This window comes from Plectropomus leopardus, chromosome 6, assembly GCF_008729295.1.
Source record: "Plectropomus leopardus isolate mb chromosome 6, YSFRI_Pleo_2.0, whole genome shotgun sequence".
NCBI classification, from domain to species: Eukaryota; Metazoa; Chordata; class Actinopteri; order Perciformes; family Serranidae; genus Plectropomus; species Plectropomus leopardus.
The window spans coordinates 3,876,250-3,894,181 of NC_056468.1; positions in this window are offsets into that span (position 1 = coordinate 3,876,250).

Below are 17,932 nucleotides of genomic sequence, written 5' to 3' on the forward strand. Positions count from 1 at the left end.
ACTACATGTTTAGAATATGCTACAATATATAATATATACAGATGTGGTTACCCTTTGCATTAAAAGGAAAAACAATTAGGAGCAATTTGGGGCCCTGACACCAACACAAACTATGAACTAAAAATTACTAATATAAACCATAATTACATTTAAGGTTAATGGTCACCATGATTGAAATTAAAACATGCTATACAAACTTAAGTTCACAAAAAAGGTAAAAATAAAAAAAACAAAACAACTTAAGTTACATAAATAAAATGCACTTGTTTCTTTTGCTTGACCAGCTGTAGTACAGACACAATCGAGATACACTACAACATTTTCTTCAAATATTTTGGTTTTTATATTATAAGAATGTCAAACACGTTAAGATCATTTTAATTAATACGTTTGAAAAAGAGCTTTGAGTTTTAAATTTTAACTCAAGTTCCAGTCACCAGTAGCACATGTTTACTTTGTACGTTTCTGCAATTCATGGATATGTTACATTTGTACATTTCATACGTATTATGTCAACGTTTCTAACGTGACATGTCAAGGTGAGGAGAGGGGATGGTGGATAGTGTGACATCTAGGTGCCAAGCTGCAGACAGGCCACTGGAGTCCATTGTTCAAGACAAACAAACAACAAAACGATTTATTTTTGTTATTTTTAGCGAGACATTGCTGTGTTTCCACCAAGGCTAGTGTCATGAAAAAGGGTTGTTTTTTTACAAAGACAGGCTGACAAAAAAAAGACAGCGGCTGTGTTTCTGGAAGGGATTGTGTCACCGAAAGCATTTGTTGTAAGCAAAAACATAATCTTTTCCTAACCATAACCAAGTGATTTTTGTGCCTAAACTTAATCACAGTGTTTTTGTAATGTAAAGAAACCTAAAGTTTCAGTGAATGTGCTACTTAATAACATACAAATGTAACATAGGCCTTATCTGTAGTTTGCAGAAACTTACAATTCCAGCATTAATTCTTGTGATTGGGTTGAGTTTGTAACAGAAAACAAACCTGAGATAAATGTAACACCTCCTGGTGCCCTTTTTTTCAACTTGTGAAGATATTTTTAAGGGTAATTTGAAATTTATGACATTAAGTAATGCCATGAAGTGCTTTGTTCTGTACATCAAATTTAGTCCTACATATAGATGTAGCCTATGGAAGACATGGGATTCTAAATTAAGTTTGCAGTTATACACTGCTGTAATGCAATATATGCCTGTGGAAAAGTGTTTGTGTTCATATGGAACATATGGAGGATGAGAAATTACTTATTAATCACTAAATTGATAAACAAATGAATACATATGTAAACAAATGCCTAATACATAAATACATTCAGAAATACTTAAATTCAGTAAAATAAAGAGTTAAAAAAAATAAATCATTACTGCTCCTGCTACATATAGAAATTGATTTTGTTGTTAATTATTAACATTGATTTATTTGCTCTGATGTTTTCCAGCTTTAATTTATATTTTTGTTGTACAGATTAAAAATATGTAATTCTGTATTCATTTCAGCATTTTTACTGAAGTCATTTTTTAGTCCTCCTTAACTGAGAGATGATAGTTTGAAATTATTAAAAATTACAGAAAAAGTCATTTGAAGCGCTAGTCAAGATCACTGTCTTTTCCCAGTCTACCACTGTGTAGGATTTAGTGGCTTCTGGCAGTGAGACTGCAGAACTGATTCTTTTCCCCTGTGCCAAGCGTGTAGGAGAACTACAGTGGCAGACATGAAAATGCAACAATGTGAGAAGGAAAAATGCACAACACAAAATTGCGAAAGTTAGTGTTTTTTTATCCAGTTTCTATGAGACAGGTTACCACACATCAAGGGATCTCAACAATCTGACATCTGAATTCTCATTCCACCTCTGCCCTCAGCGAAACCACTGACCTCTCAGCAGAACTCATCCAAGAGCTCGAATGAGGTTTTCTCAGAATACCTGGCTGTGCAAGGCCTTTGTTCTGTATCACACTGTTCTGTAATTCATTCAGCAATAAATTTAAAATTAACTTCTTGTTTCTGTCAAACTGGTAGACTTTGGAGTTGCTGGTAATTTGCTTGAGTATTTTCATTTAATGTTAAAAAAAAGTGTCCACTATTTTGTGTGTGTGTGTGTGTGTGTGTGTGTGTGTGTGTGTGTGTGTGAAACATAAATTAATTCAAGTTTAATCGTTTGAAATCTGAGCAGTTTAGCTTGATTGCTTTCAAAACATGGGGGGCAAAGACCAGCTTCACAAGAGATGGTCCGGAATGTGTAAGAATTTAGTGAAAAGGTACAAGAAAATTACTGAAAAATAAGGAAAATTAAAAGGAAAATAATAAGAAAGTGCTTAAAAAAGTTGAAATTTCTTTTTCTAAAAATATAACTAAAAGAATTATAAATATAGCTTTCTGGACATTTTTATATCTAATAATTAATCCCAGCTAATTTTTAGACTATTACCATGTCACATTTTGCTTTTACATGAGTTTAGTTTGACATTTTTTCCCAAGTTTCTCATTATGTTTTCCTTGAGGTTTTGAAATAAGTTTTCTCAAGTTTCAGAGGTTAAAATGATTGTGAAAGGTGCCTGAATGCGACACAAGAAAACTGATGTTGATCTAGGTGTTAAAGAGTTAATACTAAAGTTATCCCACATTTTGTACTTGGCTTCTGAAATGATGATCCTCATCAAAATAGCAGTTAGGCTGATTGTCTCATGACTTGTCTTCTTTGGGAGATGAACACTGAGTGTCACAGAGACTTGAGCAGCAGCGGGGGGTGGCGTGCGGTTGATCCTGTCACACCCAGTGTCAGGTGTCATGCCTCGCAGTGACATACTGAAACAAATGGAATCTGAATGAACGAACGAGCTTGTTCTGGTCGTCCTGCAACTGATCTTCACTTTAAGTGTCTATGAAACACCATCTTTGGCCATGTTCATGTTGCAGAATAGAACATCCTGCAGCAGATTTAGCAAATATGGCCGAGGTTGTTTTACTGTGAAAGCTGGAATCACATGACCTGCACTGGGGCCGGGGGCAGGACACACACAAACTGTCGGCGTCTGACAGTTAACATTGTTGAAGTGTTTGTCTTCTATAACTATCACCACCAAACCATTCTGAATCCTCAGAAGGACAGTAGTCACTTTTAATCAGTGAATGAAGAAATGAATCAGTGCGACTTTACTTTAATAGCACTTTGCATACAAACAAATTTTTCAAACAAATGGTGTCATACAGTAAAACCACATGCACACAAGCCGACAAGCAAAAAGCAAGACTTTTTAAGTAAGTAAAGCTCTGAAATGAGAGCACTCATTGAAACCAGGAGCCAAGGAAACGCTGACAATATTCTGACAATATTAAAGACTTTTACATCACTGATGCAGAAAAGGTACAAACTGGTGCATAAAAATTCACCAAAAAAGTATCAAATTATTTGTTTGACACAGGATCTCAACAACAACTCCTTAAATGTAACTGCTAAAGTGCATTAAGGCTTTTATTTGATTCAGAAATTTCCTTAAATACTTGGACTTGGATTTGAATGGGGGCTGTAACATTGTGAATCCATGAAAATATCACGTCTCAACGCTAATACCTAATTAGCTTTAGACAGATGTCAAAGATCATCCATTGCACAAGTGGGCAAGTTGATTACCTAATGCACTGTAAAATCTGAGAAGCTGTTCTTCACTTGAAATAATCTTGTAAACTGGTTGCCTTAAAAAGGAAAGTAAACAGAACTCTGAATTTTAATTCATGTTTACTTTATTAAGTTTACTTGAACTTAAGCTGTATTTACTTATTTTTGTAAAGTTATTGCAACTTAAAAATGAGAAGTGGAATGAGCTTGTTCTTTCTAAGTGTTGGCAGCTTCAGTACACCAAGTTAGTCTGACTTAACTTGACCATGACGAAAGAGGATTTTGCCAGTGATGAAGTTAGATCTGTGAGTTCTGTTTTGTGAACATGTTTAAGAAAATACAAATTTGACTGACTAGTTTGTAACCATGTATAGCACAGCAAACTTTTTACTGAAGTTGCTAAAACTTAGAAAGACTGATTTAGTTACACTTGTCATTTTAAAGTTGCAACAACTGTATAAAACCAAGTAAATATAACTAAAAGTTTAGTAGACGTAGCAGTAATATAGAAAATCAACCTAAATGAAGACAAATATTTATTTTTTCTATTTTGTTTCCTAGATTTAAAATCCAACAAGTAAAATCAATGACGACTGTTACTATTCTGGATATGGCTGACTGAGAAAAATCTTTAGGTAAAGTTTTGCAATTTAATGATAACAAGAGTGTTTGATCAGGAAAATTGATCAAATGAAGACAGCAATAGCAGAAAACTAATTAAATGTCTTTCCAACACATCACATGTGTTTTCACACAGTGCTAGTGTGCAACTGCCAGACAACAAACCAAAGGCATTAATTAATAGGTTTTTTTAAGTGCTTATTGTGCTGCTAAAAATAGTCTTAACACACAGGCCTCCCTGAATGTTACTGTGGTTATTTCAAGCATATGCTCCATTGTCCAGGAGCTGTGGGACTTTATCTCCACAGGTAGACCTGCAGAGACCTGTCTGCTCATATGAACAGGTCATTCGACTGGAGTCATGCAAAAACCTTCTGACATGGTATTCACAAATATTTCAGCTATGCCTGAACACTCTGATCCTCTCACATTTGTCATTTGAACTCTGACATTTCGCCACCTTAGACTGATATGGTTCTTTCTGCATTCTGAGCATTGAGGTATTAAGCTTCAAAGTTTTGCATTCCAAATAGCAAAAATTTATATGAACCTTTTTGTTATCTGAATAAAAATTCTCACAGATTAAGAATATATGAAAAACTAATTTTTTATAAAAACTGCAGATATAACAGCATAATTCTAAGGTGATAATTTCCGTTAAACTTTCCCTTAAATTGCTAGCTTGCCTTTTTTTCTGCACGGTGTAACATGTTCACAAATTGTTACAACACTTAACCTTCGTCATCATCAACAATATGATTTTGTCTGCAGCTTAAATTTAGATATTTTGCACAAAGTTTAGCAACATAAATGTTTGTGTTGAAACACACACAGACGTGAACTCTGTGTAGATGCACTACACTTTGCTTTGTGTGCAAGCTATGTCATGCATGGCCAGGGTCCAAACCTGTTTGTCAGTGCAGGCTGCAGGTTAATCTTTACTGAACGTTGTGCAACAGATTGCACAGAGCAGTCAACATGTGTAGCAGCATTGCTCTGTTCTGCGCTCGTCAGACAATATGTATTTGTCTTAATTTATTTTGTATGGTTTTACTGACTTTAATTTGCTTTTTTGGGGTTTCTTTTAAGGATCTTTAGTATTGTGAAAAGTACTCTATAATTAAAATGTATTGCTGTTAATATTGTTAATTTATTGTGGATTAATAGCATCCACTGATAACACAAAATTAGTATGTTAACAAGCCATTAGAATGATTTTCTTTTTCTAATACAATATGTGACTGAGTAAAGTCAATTTATTTTGTATAGCCAGAATCACAGATCACAAATTTGCCTCAAGAGGTTTTAATCTGTTCATCATTACAATACTTTCTTTACTTAGACTCTTGATTTGGGTAAAGATCTAACTCCCTCAAAAAGCTCTATAATAGACCAACATACAGAACATTCCAGTATGAACAAACAGGGTGACAAAAGTATAACTTATAAACATACATGAAGCAATGAAGGGCTGCAGACTCTGAATCCTTCTTAACTCTTTGTCTGCCTTCCTGTCTGAACCTACAGCTGCCTGACACATTTCCAGCCCTCTTTGATGAGTTTTTTTTTTTAGGATTTATAAAACTCCCATTGCCAAAACTTGTCCCACATTGTGTAAAATTTCACATACAGAACTGCATACTCTGTATCTATTGCCACAACAGCAAATAGATCAAGTGACACTTTAGGACTTTAAAAACAAAAACAACAACAGATCTTTTTATGGTTTTAGCAGTCCATCAATATAAATAATAAGTTATGAAGTATGAATTTACAGTTCTTTATTATTCAGTCTGACATTTGTGGTGTGAGGAAACTTTGGAATCTGTGAAATAAAATTCTGTGTAAACATCGCTTTGTCACATTACATGCTCACGAGGCAGCTCCCACAACCAAATCTGACCAATTTAAAAATGGGATGTGTTCAGTAGAAATTATCCCAGTGAAAATGTTTAAGAATTATTATTTTACATGGTCAAGAAAATTCAATTTTTTCACATCCCTGTCTGTAAAACTACCTAATTGCAGATGTGACCTAATGGGGTCTTTATAAAAATTACTAACAGAATAATGCAGCTAAACTTTCATTAATAAAAGAGAAGAAAAACATGATTTCAGTGTTTTACACTGAGGCTATATATTCCACTCCAATGCAAGACACAACCAAAGACAGATCCCATCAGGGGTTGTGTGAACTTGTTTTTCAGTGTGTAAAAATGTGTTGTCAAATAGTTTCAGTGTGTTTTTCAGAGGAAATCTCAGTCCTGACAAACAGTTTACTTTACAAACCAGCAGTGCACAGAAGTGCAGCGCTCAGATCTTTAGTGTGGATAGCATGTCAACCTGATCGGTCAGCCGTCACGGCTAAATATGGGCATGGAGCTTCCTGCGGCCCCACATACTTGGCACCACTACTTTACGCACAAGTGCGCGCGTGCACGCAGCACCACAGCCATAAGCAGAGACGAACGTGAACACGCATTCCTTACATAGCATCCACCGTACGTCATGGCAGACAGGTTTCTTCTCAAAACTCGGGGCAAAGTAAAGAAAGTAGGAGGACTGGCTGTAACGAGAGAAAGAGAGAGAGAGAGCTCACACTTCCTCATGTCTAAGCCTCCCAGTGTGTGTTCTCACACTCCTGATGCTGAAATAATAAAGATATTAATAGGTCATCAGTAACCTAAAGACTTTGGTTCTTCTTGTTTAATTAAAACGTTTAGATGAGTTTGGGTTAAAAGACTTGACAATAAAAATTTAGGTCTGCTGCAGTGCTAGAATGTAACTAAGTACATTTACTCAAGTAGCCTACAAATTTGAGGTAGGCCTAATTGTATACTTCTCTGGAGTATTTGTCTTCATGCCACTTCATACATTTACTCCATTGCGTTTCAGAGGGACATATTGTGCTTTTTAGTTCACTACATTTATCTGACAACTAGTTATAATACTTTATAAATTAGGATTATCACATAAAAACCTCATGAGTTTATAAATGATTTGTAATAAATTCAATCACCACACAGCTTACAAAACAACTGAAATGATTAGTTGATTAATCACTCAGCTGAATTAATTAACAATTCTAATAAAAATTAAGTCATTATCACAAATAGACAGGGTACAATTAAGGATTATGAAAGAAAAAGAAACACATTAAGGCCATGTTTAGAAGACTGATTATTGTGACACAATTATTGTTTTTTGTCTCTGTGTTGTTCTTTTTTTGTTTGTGTTTTTACTCAATTTGTGGCATGTTGATGACTTGTGATACATTGGTAAATACAGTGCATATATTGTTTTAATGTTATGAATATAATAAAAATTTTTAAAAAAACAATTAATTTTCAGGTTTCTGTGCTTTTTCTATTTTTTTTTAACAAGTTTTGATTTTTTCTATTGTTTCTATCATTTTGAGTTTGGGTTTTTTTTATTTGGGGTTGTTTTCTGTTTTCTTTTTAATAACTTTGAGATGTGGGGTTGTTTCTTCTCAATTTCTTTTTAAATATCTTTTTTAATTTTATTTTCTGCATTGAGTACTTTTACTTTTAATACTTTAAGCACTTTTTCCTGATTAAAGGCCTAACTACTTTTGCTTTAGTAACATTTTCAATGCATGAGTTTCACTTGGAACAGGGTATCTTCATGGTGTGGTATTAGTACTTCTACTTAAGTAAAGGAACTAGATACTTCTTCCACCCCTGGTCTGCAGCACTGTTGGACTGGTGGAGGGGGTGGAGGAATGGGGAGGAGGCCTTTCTCCCCTCTCCTCAAATCCAGCAGGCTTTGTTGACATGAAAGAGGAAAAAAGACAGAGTTTCATGCATTTCAGTGCTGCACTGGAGAGGAATTTGTCTACGAGTGTTTACCTTTAACCTCATCACAAAATAGATCCCCTAAGCCACATGCTTTTGGCTTAGATGGAAATAAACTAAATCACTGGAGTAAACAGGAACTTTAATTATTTATCCATCATGAGGAGTCATCTTTGGACACTCTTAAACTGACACTAAACCAGCAGCATCACGCCCTCGGTCCCCGTACCGGAGGGTAGAGGAAGAAAGGGGTGGCTGGTGTGGAAGCGGGTCTTTTCCGCCGGACAATGCAATTATTTCAGCTCCATTGGTCAGGAATGCCAGATTTCACAGGCCGCTGCCCTCCTCCAAGCGTCGACCGCAGCACCTCCACTCAGCCCCGTCGCCTTTAACCTTTTCCCACCCCGGCTGTCCTCTAGCCGCACTACACCACCCTGACTGTGCCACTGCGACCCATGGACCACCTTACAGCGCCCATGCACATCAGGAGGGGCTCTTGAAGAAGCAGTGCACTGACATATTGAGTGCGTAACTTAAGGTTTTTGTCAGACAAAGTGTCTTTGTTTACTACATTTATAGTATAAATGTCCAAGAGCTTGGCTCGCTGGGAAAAACAATGTCTCTAATTTCCCCTGCAAAAAGCTGTAGAGTGTATCCACACGTGCTGTTAAAAATGAAGGGTGGTCTTCAGTGTGGACAGGATAGGCTAGTCCATCACCAGTTGCCATTTTCTGTTTTTCTGAAAGACCTCCTGTTGGTGATTAAGTTGCTGATTTCTGATTTTTTTCCTTTCAAGCACAATAACACTATGTAGCACCTCAAGGCGGGTAATGAGAAATTTGTGAATGGAAGAGAAAATTTGTGTTCATTGTTAAAATTAAACCATACAATGACGTCCCCTTGGTATGCGACCAATCCCGAAGGTGATGAGATAAATTTTCCACCAATGAGGGCGCAGACAAGCGCAGAAACGGACCAATGGCGGGTTGGCATGCAAATAAGGAATTTGTCTCGGCAAGAGCTGAATGTCAACTAGTCAAAGATGGAGTCCGGAGCTGGGAGGCCGTGAGGTTGCCAATGGACGAAATACCGTTTTATAACCGAGGAGCCGTTACGCTTCGCAAACCGTTACAGCGCGTGGAACGGACATACGTGTGGGAGACAGACGGTAAAAGCCAGGACGTTTTTCCACGCTAAAGTGGGCAACTGCCCCGTTGTGCTTCTTGTTCTGTGTGTTGAGCTGTACGGACCGGCCCTGCCTCCGCCAGGTACCGCTCACCAGAACCCCTGTGAGCCCGGAGACAGCGCCGCTGCTGCGGGGAGGGGATGGCTGGGAGCTCGCGGTCAGACGTGGATGCCGGTGGGTGTGATTGGCCGCGGAGAGGTTCCGCGAGCTCTCGTAGCTTAAAACTGTATTGCAGCTATTGTGTGTGTGTGTGTCTGTGTGAGAGAGAGAGAGAGAGAGAGAGAGAAGTGAAGGCATAACGAGCGCGCGCGTACACGAAAGGGCACGCGTGATAAAGGGAGTGATTGACAGGTGAGTGCCCATGCAAGTGATTATTCCAGGCCGCAAACTAAGATATCAAAACTAAGTAGGCTACTATGATATGAGCTAATCCACAGGCTTCAAAGTGGGGGTCCAGGGACACCCAGGGGTCCGCCAGGACTGCCAGTTGGCCCCGGCAAAACGACAAATGAGCCATTAATTACACAGTAATACAATAACCTATAGCTCATAATCCTTACAGTTAGTGTTTTAGACCTGCAGTATCAGGTTTATTTTATAATGGGCTTCTCGGGGAAGCCCTCTGTGCACAAGTCAATTTTTCAATCAACAATTATTACCTTAAAATCTTTGCAAATTAGTTTGTGAAATATTTTGACTTAATTTTGCATATAAAAAGAAACGTGTAACGTGAGAGTGAAATCACAGTGAGCATACACTAGGTTTAGGTGCTGTGTGTAAAATATGTGCTTCTATTTGTAAAGAGACGGCTTCCTTTATTTTTTTTACACGGCTTCACATAGAATAGAGCAGCAAAGGCATTTTCTCCACAAACCCAAATGTCCTTGTTTGTAAGAGTTGCGGTTGAAGCAGCTCTCCTTACCGTAGGAATGTGTGCTGCTCGGCGGGCTATAGCTGCAGCAATACACCCCTACATTCACACGGTGCTTTAACGGAAACATATGGAGAAAATAGCTTTCTTGAGTTAACGTTTCGACGTTCAAACGAGTGCTTAGCCTCGTTCTGCTTTTAGCGCATATTTATTACAAATTGAGGCATTTCTGTAGGGCCAATTAACCGTTTTAAATTGAACCTAGCAAAGTAGAAAAAAGGAAAAAAAGTTGTTAGCTAGCTGGTGATCTCGTGCTGTTTAAATGTGATGGGCTCGAGACGCCATGGCGGGTTGCTTTTTGATCCTCGCGCATGTGTGTTTTATCAGTTTTGGCAGGGAATACGAGCACTTTGGTTGCTTCTTAACTTCTCTGAACATTGGAAATAACAAAGCCCCTCGTGGGCCCCCACCCCTCGCTTTTCTAAAAGAGGAGGGTTTCAAATTGCCACTTTGGCTAAAGGGACAGGAATAGTAGGTATTAAATGAGGGTTTCTGGTATTGTATCGCGGAATGTGCTCTTTGCCCTATATATGTTTTCTCCACCCTCGTTTCCTCCAGGCGAAGTCCTGCTCACTGCCTGTTTTCAGCAGTTCATAGGAGCAGCTTTACATTTCAGTAAATATGTTTCTGCCTTTATGTTGACCGGAACAAATTACAGGAAAGGAGTCACATTACTAAAATCTCTATAAACAAATATTTTATTTTAATAAGTCAAGGGTTGCATATCTTCACAATTCCTTCCCAATTTCCACACATTATATGCTTTTCTATTTGTGCATTTTACGCCATATAGGCTACATTGTGTTGTAAACCTAATAAGCCTATTCGGTTGTTTCACGGCTGCTGGTTTGCATATGGCTCCCAACATGTTAATAGTTGTCTGGTGGTAGGCTCACATGCACAGGCCCCATACTGTCTACATAGTTTTGTAACGTTGGAGCTGACGGCGTGCATGCTGGGGTTTTGAATAGAATTTGAAAGGATTTGAAGAGCGGCCGTGTTGTCCAAAGCCCTTTTTCTGTTGTACTACTGTGAAATCAGATGAGCAGTGCAATATTAAAAGGGCATTGGCTGACACCCCCCCCCCCCTAACCCCTTCTTACCCTACACAAAACCCCAGCATCCACGCTTTCAGCTCCCAAGTTACAAAACTATGTAGACAATAGGGAAATATGGAATTGGTACTCTGATAGCCTTAAATTGACTGGGTGCTTAGCTCGCCAGTGTGTGAAGCTAAGTCTGTGTCATCATTTATTTCAAACACATCGTTTTGTCGTGTGTCTCTAGCATGGCGTATGTGTGGTATGGCTGCAGCAAAACTGCTGTTCATGTATGTGTGTGTGTGGTGTGTGTGTGTGTGTGTGTGTGTGTGTGTGTGTGTGTGTGTGTGTGTGTGTGTGCGCCCAGCTTGCAGAGGTCAGCTGCTTTGACGATGTTGCACTACTGTACCATCCGATAAAGCAGTGCAATAGTATTGTCATAGCATTCGGCCTTCGCCCTACACCGCCCCAGCATGGAGCCTCTACAGCAGAAAGGACGGATGCTGCTAGATGGAGGAAAAACTATTCCACAAGATATATAAACCATCGAGGAGCCTCTGTAGTGGAAGGCTGCCTCCCTCCCCCCACCCCCACACCTTCCTCCAGATTCACACACACACATTTCAGCACCAATCATATGACACAGGCCATAGGTTTAGAGCAGAGTGGAGCCATTTTTACCACAGCTGGTCTTCACTGGACAAGTGCTAGTTTGTGGTAGTACTTGGGAAAAATCCTTCAATCCAATTCCAATTTTCAGTTAACATCAAATTATGAATAGAGTGAATTTACAGGGACAAGTGTTAAGTATTAACTGCTGACAGTAGAAATGGTAATTAGCTAATTTAATCAATGATTGGCACTCTGGCAATTTTAGAAGGAGAATTTCTCACTTATTTTTGTTTTATGACCTCCAAATTTTAATTCCTATAATTTGGTTCTGATTTTTTGCTCTATATTATAATGAAGGAGTTGTACTAAATTTAGGTGTAGACATCGACATCCATTTGGGGCGTATATTGAAAGGCTGTTCTCTTTTAATAAATTATTGCATTTATCATTGAACCCTCTGAAACCTGTACAGACATCTCTTTTCATGTGCTGCGCTCAGACACCTGTCACACGTGTTTGAACCTTCAGCAAATTCGATTGAGTTCTTTCAAAAACATGGGGGGAAAGGCAATGAGCAACTTCAACAACTTTTAAATATTATATTTAAAATTCTCCCCATTAATTATAAAAAAATTCAAGCCTTATTTAGGTAATTTCTTTGTTTTTTGTTTTGTTTTCACTTTCCGTTTTTTTCTTTGTTTTTTTGTGTACTAATTTTAAGGTAATTGTCTTGTACTTCTTTTTTAAACTGATTTCTGGGTCATTTCTTCTTAAGTAGCTTGTCGCCTTCTTCTCATGTTTTTGAAAGAAAAGAAATCAAGCTAACTTGCTTAGGTTTCGAAGGTTTAAGATCTACATAAACACAGTTAAATGGGACAAAGGAATTTAAAAATCAGGACAATGGACTTGCTTTTTAGCAAGCCCATTGTTCTGTTTTTTAAATGATTTCTCAGTTATCCATTAAGGTCACCGAAAGCTCTGAAAAAATAATGGATTTAAATTAGCAATTTTATTTTAGTGAAATCATGTAGTATCCTTTATTTTGGAAACTCCCTCAAGGACCGCTGGAGGTCCCCAGTCCGCAGTTTGAGAACCAGCAGCGCCTAAGCCCGGAGATCCTTATGACAGGAAGAGTCTGTGGCTTTTCTCCTCAAACAAGCTGCATTATTAGGCTGTATTTTACCCTGGGAGATATAGGCCTCCTGGACCACGCCTCCTACAAAAAAAGAACATTTTGTTCACAGAACTTCAGAGGCTGTCTTGGTTTGCATTGCAGACCACGTGTCAGATTAAGTAACATGCTTTGAGGTCAACTCTCCCAACTTTTCACACATTTTGTTAGAGAGTGTAATGTGTTGCTACATGCTGGCCCACAGTGTGAAAGCATTGAGAGTAATGCAGGATCAAGTTTAACTGAAATTCTCCTCCTTGAAAAAGATTTTTGAAATGATATGATTTCACCATGGCCCTGATTCAGTTATGGCCGTGATTGAATCACAATTTAACCTCAGCTTAACTGATTTATTTTTTGTGTGAAATTTATTTTAATCACATACTGTAAATGTGTAGTTTTAAATGTGTGTCAGATAGATTTTAATTACATGGAAACAAAGGACTGTTCTGTAAAAATAACAGAATTATTTTGAATATTGGGATTTTGAAGTCACATGCAACCTTTTTTGATGTACAGTTCTACTACTCCTAATTATTTCAAAACATGTAAACCAGGCCCCTTAAAATATAAATTAACCTTTGTTAAAAAAAAGGGAAAATGTTTTAATGTTTAAAATAAAAAACAAACACACCCATCTATTAAAAAATCCACTTTGGAATACAGTTTGGTTGTAACTATAAAACCTTCAGGTTTATTGCATATAAACATTTTATCTGTGAACCTATGTTATTTTCCATGAGACGCCTCTGTAAAGGAACGTGTGAGCCTATAGGTTAACGCTGCAGTCGTTTTGTTATGGCTGTGCAGTGTGTGTGTGTTAGTGTGTGTGTGTGTAGCACAGCACAGGGCTCTTTTTTTTCGCTCTTCCAGTCGGCTTTTGAAAGCATAATTTGAGTGTGCAGGCTTGAAGAAGTCACGGTGTGGGTGGGAAAAATTGGGTAAGTTTCCTATTTGGGGCAGGTCGTAAGGGGGGGATGGGGCTCCTTGTGAGGAATGTGGAGGGCAGGGCCGCTCTGGGGGTTACTGCCTTTGCTCTCTCTCTCTCTGTGTGTGTGTGTGTGTGTGTGTGTGCACGCCTTGGAGCATTGGAGCCTGTAGCGTCATATTTAGCCACTGTTTTGCAAGCGACTGTGGAATTTGCTGTTTGTTGTGTGTCTTTAGGGTGAAAGTGTTGTAGTGAGGGTTGGAGCGGACAGTTTAACCTCCAGGAAGTGAGAGTGGACTGTCTTCTTTTTTTTTTTCCTTTTTTTGCAATAATGTATTTAGCTGCTGATTAAGGCTTACACCCAATCATGTAGCATGAAGATAGTGCTCTTTGTGGAAAAAAAAACAACAAAAAACAATAGAACTTCTGTCGAATTTTTCTGAAATAGAGCTGTGTTTTTGTACTACTGGTTTGTCTCATGATCAGTCAGTGGAGGTTCACATTTTTTATTTGAAGGATTAGATTAAACCCCCTTCTCCCTGTTTAATAATGGAAAAACAATCCATAAATCATAATAAACCGTGTTCAACTTCTACATAGACTAGGGAATTTAAATCCAAACATTACATGAATTAAGGCTTCTTGTGAATCAGTTTTTTTTTGTACATAGAAGGTCATAGTTTTCGCTTCTTTTTATTGAACGCTTACATTGGTAGTGCAGCCGTACTGTGGGCTCCATGCTGAAATAGCAGGCCCTGTTATTTCAACCACCGCTCCACATGTAAACAATCAAAGCCTGCATCAGGTGACTGGGGGATGTTATCAAATGGCTAAAAATGCTAAAAGTCTGGAGTGGATGGGATGGGAGTTTTGGATCAGCAGCGTGTAGAAGCTTGTCTCTGCCATTGTGCTGGCAGGCAAATTCCAGAGCAGACTGGGTCTATATGAAGTGTAGCCGATGGGGACGTTCCATGGAGGAGGGACTTAATGCTGCAGTTACAGCTCCCATTAACATGTCTCCTGAGTGATCGGCTGTAGCGACCCCATCATGCTCAGCAGTGTGTAGATCCAGGCTAAGTCCACCTGAACCGCATAGTGATCCTATTGCTCCAGAAGCCGTATATGAGAAACCTCGTGTTTGTGTAAATGCATCTGTACTGAGAAGTCAGTGTCACAGACCCTCTCGTATCCGTAGCTGTAGTGATGGCCACAAAGCTTTGCACAACATCCACATATATATTGCCTTTTCTAATAGAAATGGTGCTATATTCATGTCCTCCTCAAATATCACTAATGTAAAGAATTAACAAAGGTAGCACATGTTTGATAGGCCCAATTTGAAATTTTCAGTAAATGAAGGATAATTTGGTCATATGTTATTGTAAGGAATTTATAACTTAAGCATGATGTAAAATAGTGTGATTGCAGCTGATTTAAATTAGTGCTGAAACAACTAGGTAAATGCATTTCCTGCAGAAAATGCGTGTGAATGCTGAAAGCTGAACTGGATCTCAAAGCATAGCTGAAAATGCAGAAATATGGATTGTCTGAAAAATATAAAAACTCAAATTAGTACATTAGATATAGTATAGTATGTGTAGTATGAGATTTGTTCCCTTACACTTACATTGTAAACATTTGTTAAAAAAAGCTTAATATCCTCGAAAGTATAAAAGTTACAAAAAAAAATCAAAAATCCAAATGACAGCAGGGTTGTCCTCAAAGAGGGGAGCATTTTTTATGTCAGAAATAGTTCACAGCTGAACAATGTTCAGAAAAATAATTAAAAACAGAGCTAATATAGCAAGAATGTTTACGCTTTTGTCACAGAAAAGTATTGTCATACTTACTAGTATTTTTACAATCAATTAATTGTTCCAGTATTATTATTTTTAAAAATTTTCTGAGCATTTGTTTTTACAAACAATTAATTGATTAATCAGGAAAATAAGTGGTGGATTGATCAGTGACAAAAAATGTTCAGTCGCAGCTCTAATCTGTACACTATCTGGATGCAAGTGGCATAATGCTAAATATAAATACAGTGTGCACTATCCTGAGGCTGCCAGGGGCCTTACGTGGGCTTAAATCTATAACAGAGAATATTGTAAGTCTCACCTTCGGTACAGAATGTTGAGGTTGGTAAGTTGTCACAACTGTATTAGTTATTTAGTTTTGCACATCCATGATTACTCCATATAAATTCCATGAAGCAAGAGTCAATCCTGGTTACATAAAAAAAGGTAAAGTTTATGGTGTCAGGGGCTTAAGTGGTACATGTGCACAGAAACGTGTCATCGTATTGTTGGCTGAAGTGTTTATATTGCCATACTTATTTGCAAAAATTGTATTGTTTTCTAAATGAAGTGTATAGTGCTAGGATTTGATATAACGTTGCATTAAATTGGAGTTTATTATTGAATGGGTGTGTATGACAAATTAGAGTCACATTTCTAAAATTAGATTTTGTCAATCCTCTGTGACGCTAACTCGTAACGCAGGCCGTAAAGAGTCATTTTTCACCCCCGAAGTGAAATGTTTGTGTGGTTACGCAGCAGATCAAAGACATGTGCCGAGGCCCCTGACCATTCCTACCAGAGCAAAAAGGGGGAGGAAAAAAAGAAGAGTGGAATTTATCACATCTGTTGTCTCCTAAGTCTTGGTTTTAATGAGGGTCAGAGTGCAGCGTTTCTGCCACTGAAAATAATAGAGGCTCCTCAGAAGCTCTCTCTGTTTAATATGACCCAACTCTTTCCTCAGTCCTGATAAATGGAAACATGGGGCACCACAGACACTTAAAGATAATGTCCTGCAAAACAGAGACACATAGATGGTTAAATAAAACTATAGAACCAAAACTGTCTTAGTGAGTGCTACTAAATATGAAAAAAACATATATGATTTAAAATTTTAAGCATTTGCTCCTGAAACTCAAAGCCAGTGCTCTTATTGCAGTGAGCTATGCATATGGGGGCTGGGAAATTACTGAATGGCTTAACAGACCTGCTACAACTGTCAAAACTTTCAAACCTCCTCCAGTCTCATCTCACAGGAAATTGAACATTTTATGCATCCAGCAAAAACACAAAATAGATCTTTTCTTGCTATAGTAAATCAGGAACAAAACCAAAATCTACCCAAATAAATCACCCAACACACTCAACAAAAACTGAAAACATATGTGTGGCAGCATTTTTGATTAAATGAAAATATGAAAGCTGTAGGGTGGCCCATTTCAGTAAATTTCTGATGGATAATATTGCCCTTTGTAATTGGTGCTTGCATTTTTCAAACCTCTAAAAATTCTTAATTCCTAAAGCTGACCTGGAAGTCCAACAGTATTTGCTAAAAGTGATGATTTATTTATCAGGCTGCTTACTCCAACTCAGCTGATCACATGATGAGTCACATGTACACTCAGCCAATCAAAAACAAGGATTAACCACATATCTGTCATATTGATGATTTTAAAAAATCCTTATATATTCCCCAACTGTGTTATTCTGCAAAAATGTGGTTTTAATTGTTTTTTGAAGTTCATTATATTTGTATAAAATATTTACTATCCCCAATAATAATGTACGTGTAAAATAAGAACTGTCTATAGTTTTCTAGAGCATATCTCTATAATATGATAACAGATGAATTGAAAACTGGAAAAGGAAGGGTGTGTGGTGTGTATTCAGATAAAATGTAGTTCAGCGTAGCTCATGATGCTTTGTACAGTCCCTCTCAGAAGGAGCTCTCCTGTGTCTCTGTCCTGCAGCCATCACTCATCTACTCTCACCTGACGCAGGAGAGCTCTCTTTAAGCCTCAGAGCATTTTTAAGTAATAAAAACTGCTATAGATAATTACGTTTGCAAGTAGGAGTCAGGGAGATGGAATTTTGCTTTCAGCTTTCATTTCAGAAAAATTCAAAGTGAGTAGTAGGAGACGATTCTGTCAGAATACAGAGGTTGTTTATTGATATATATTTATACAGCCTTTCTGGAT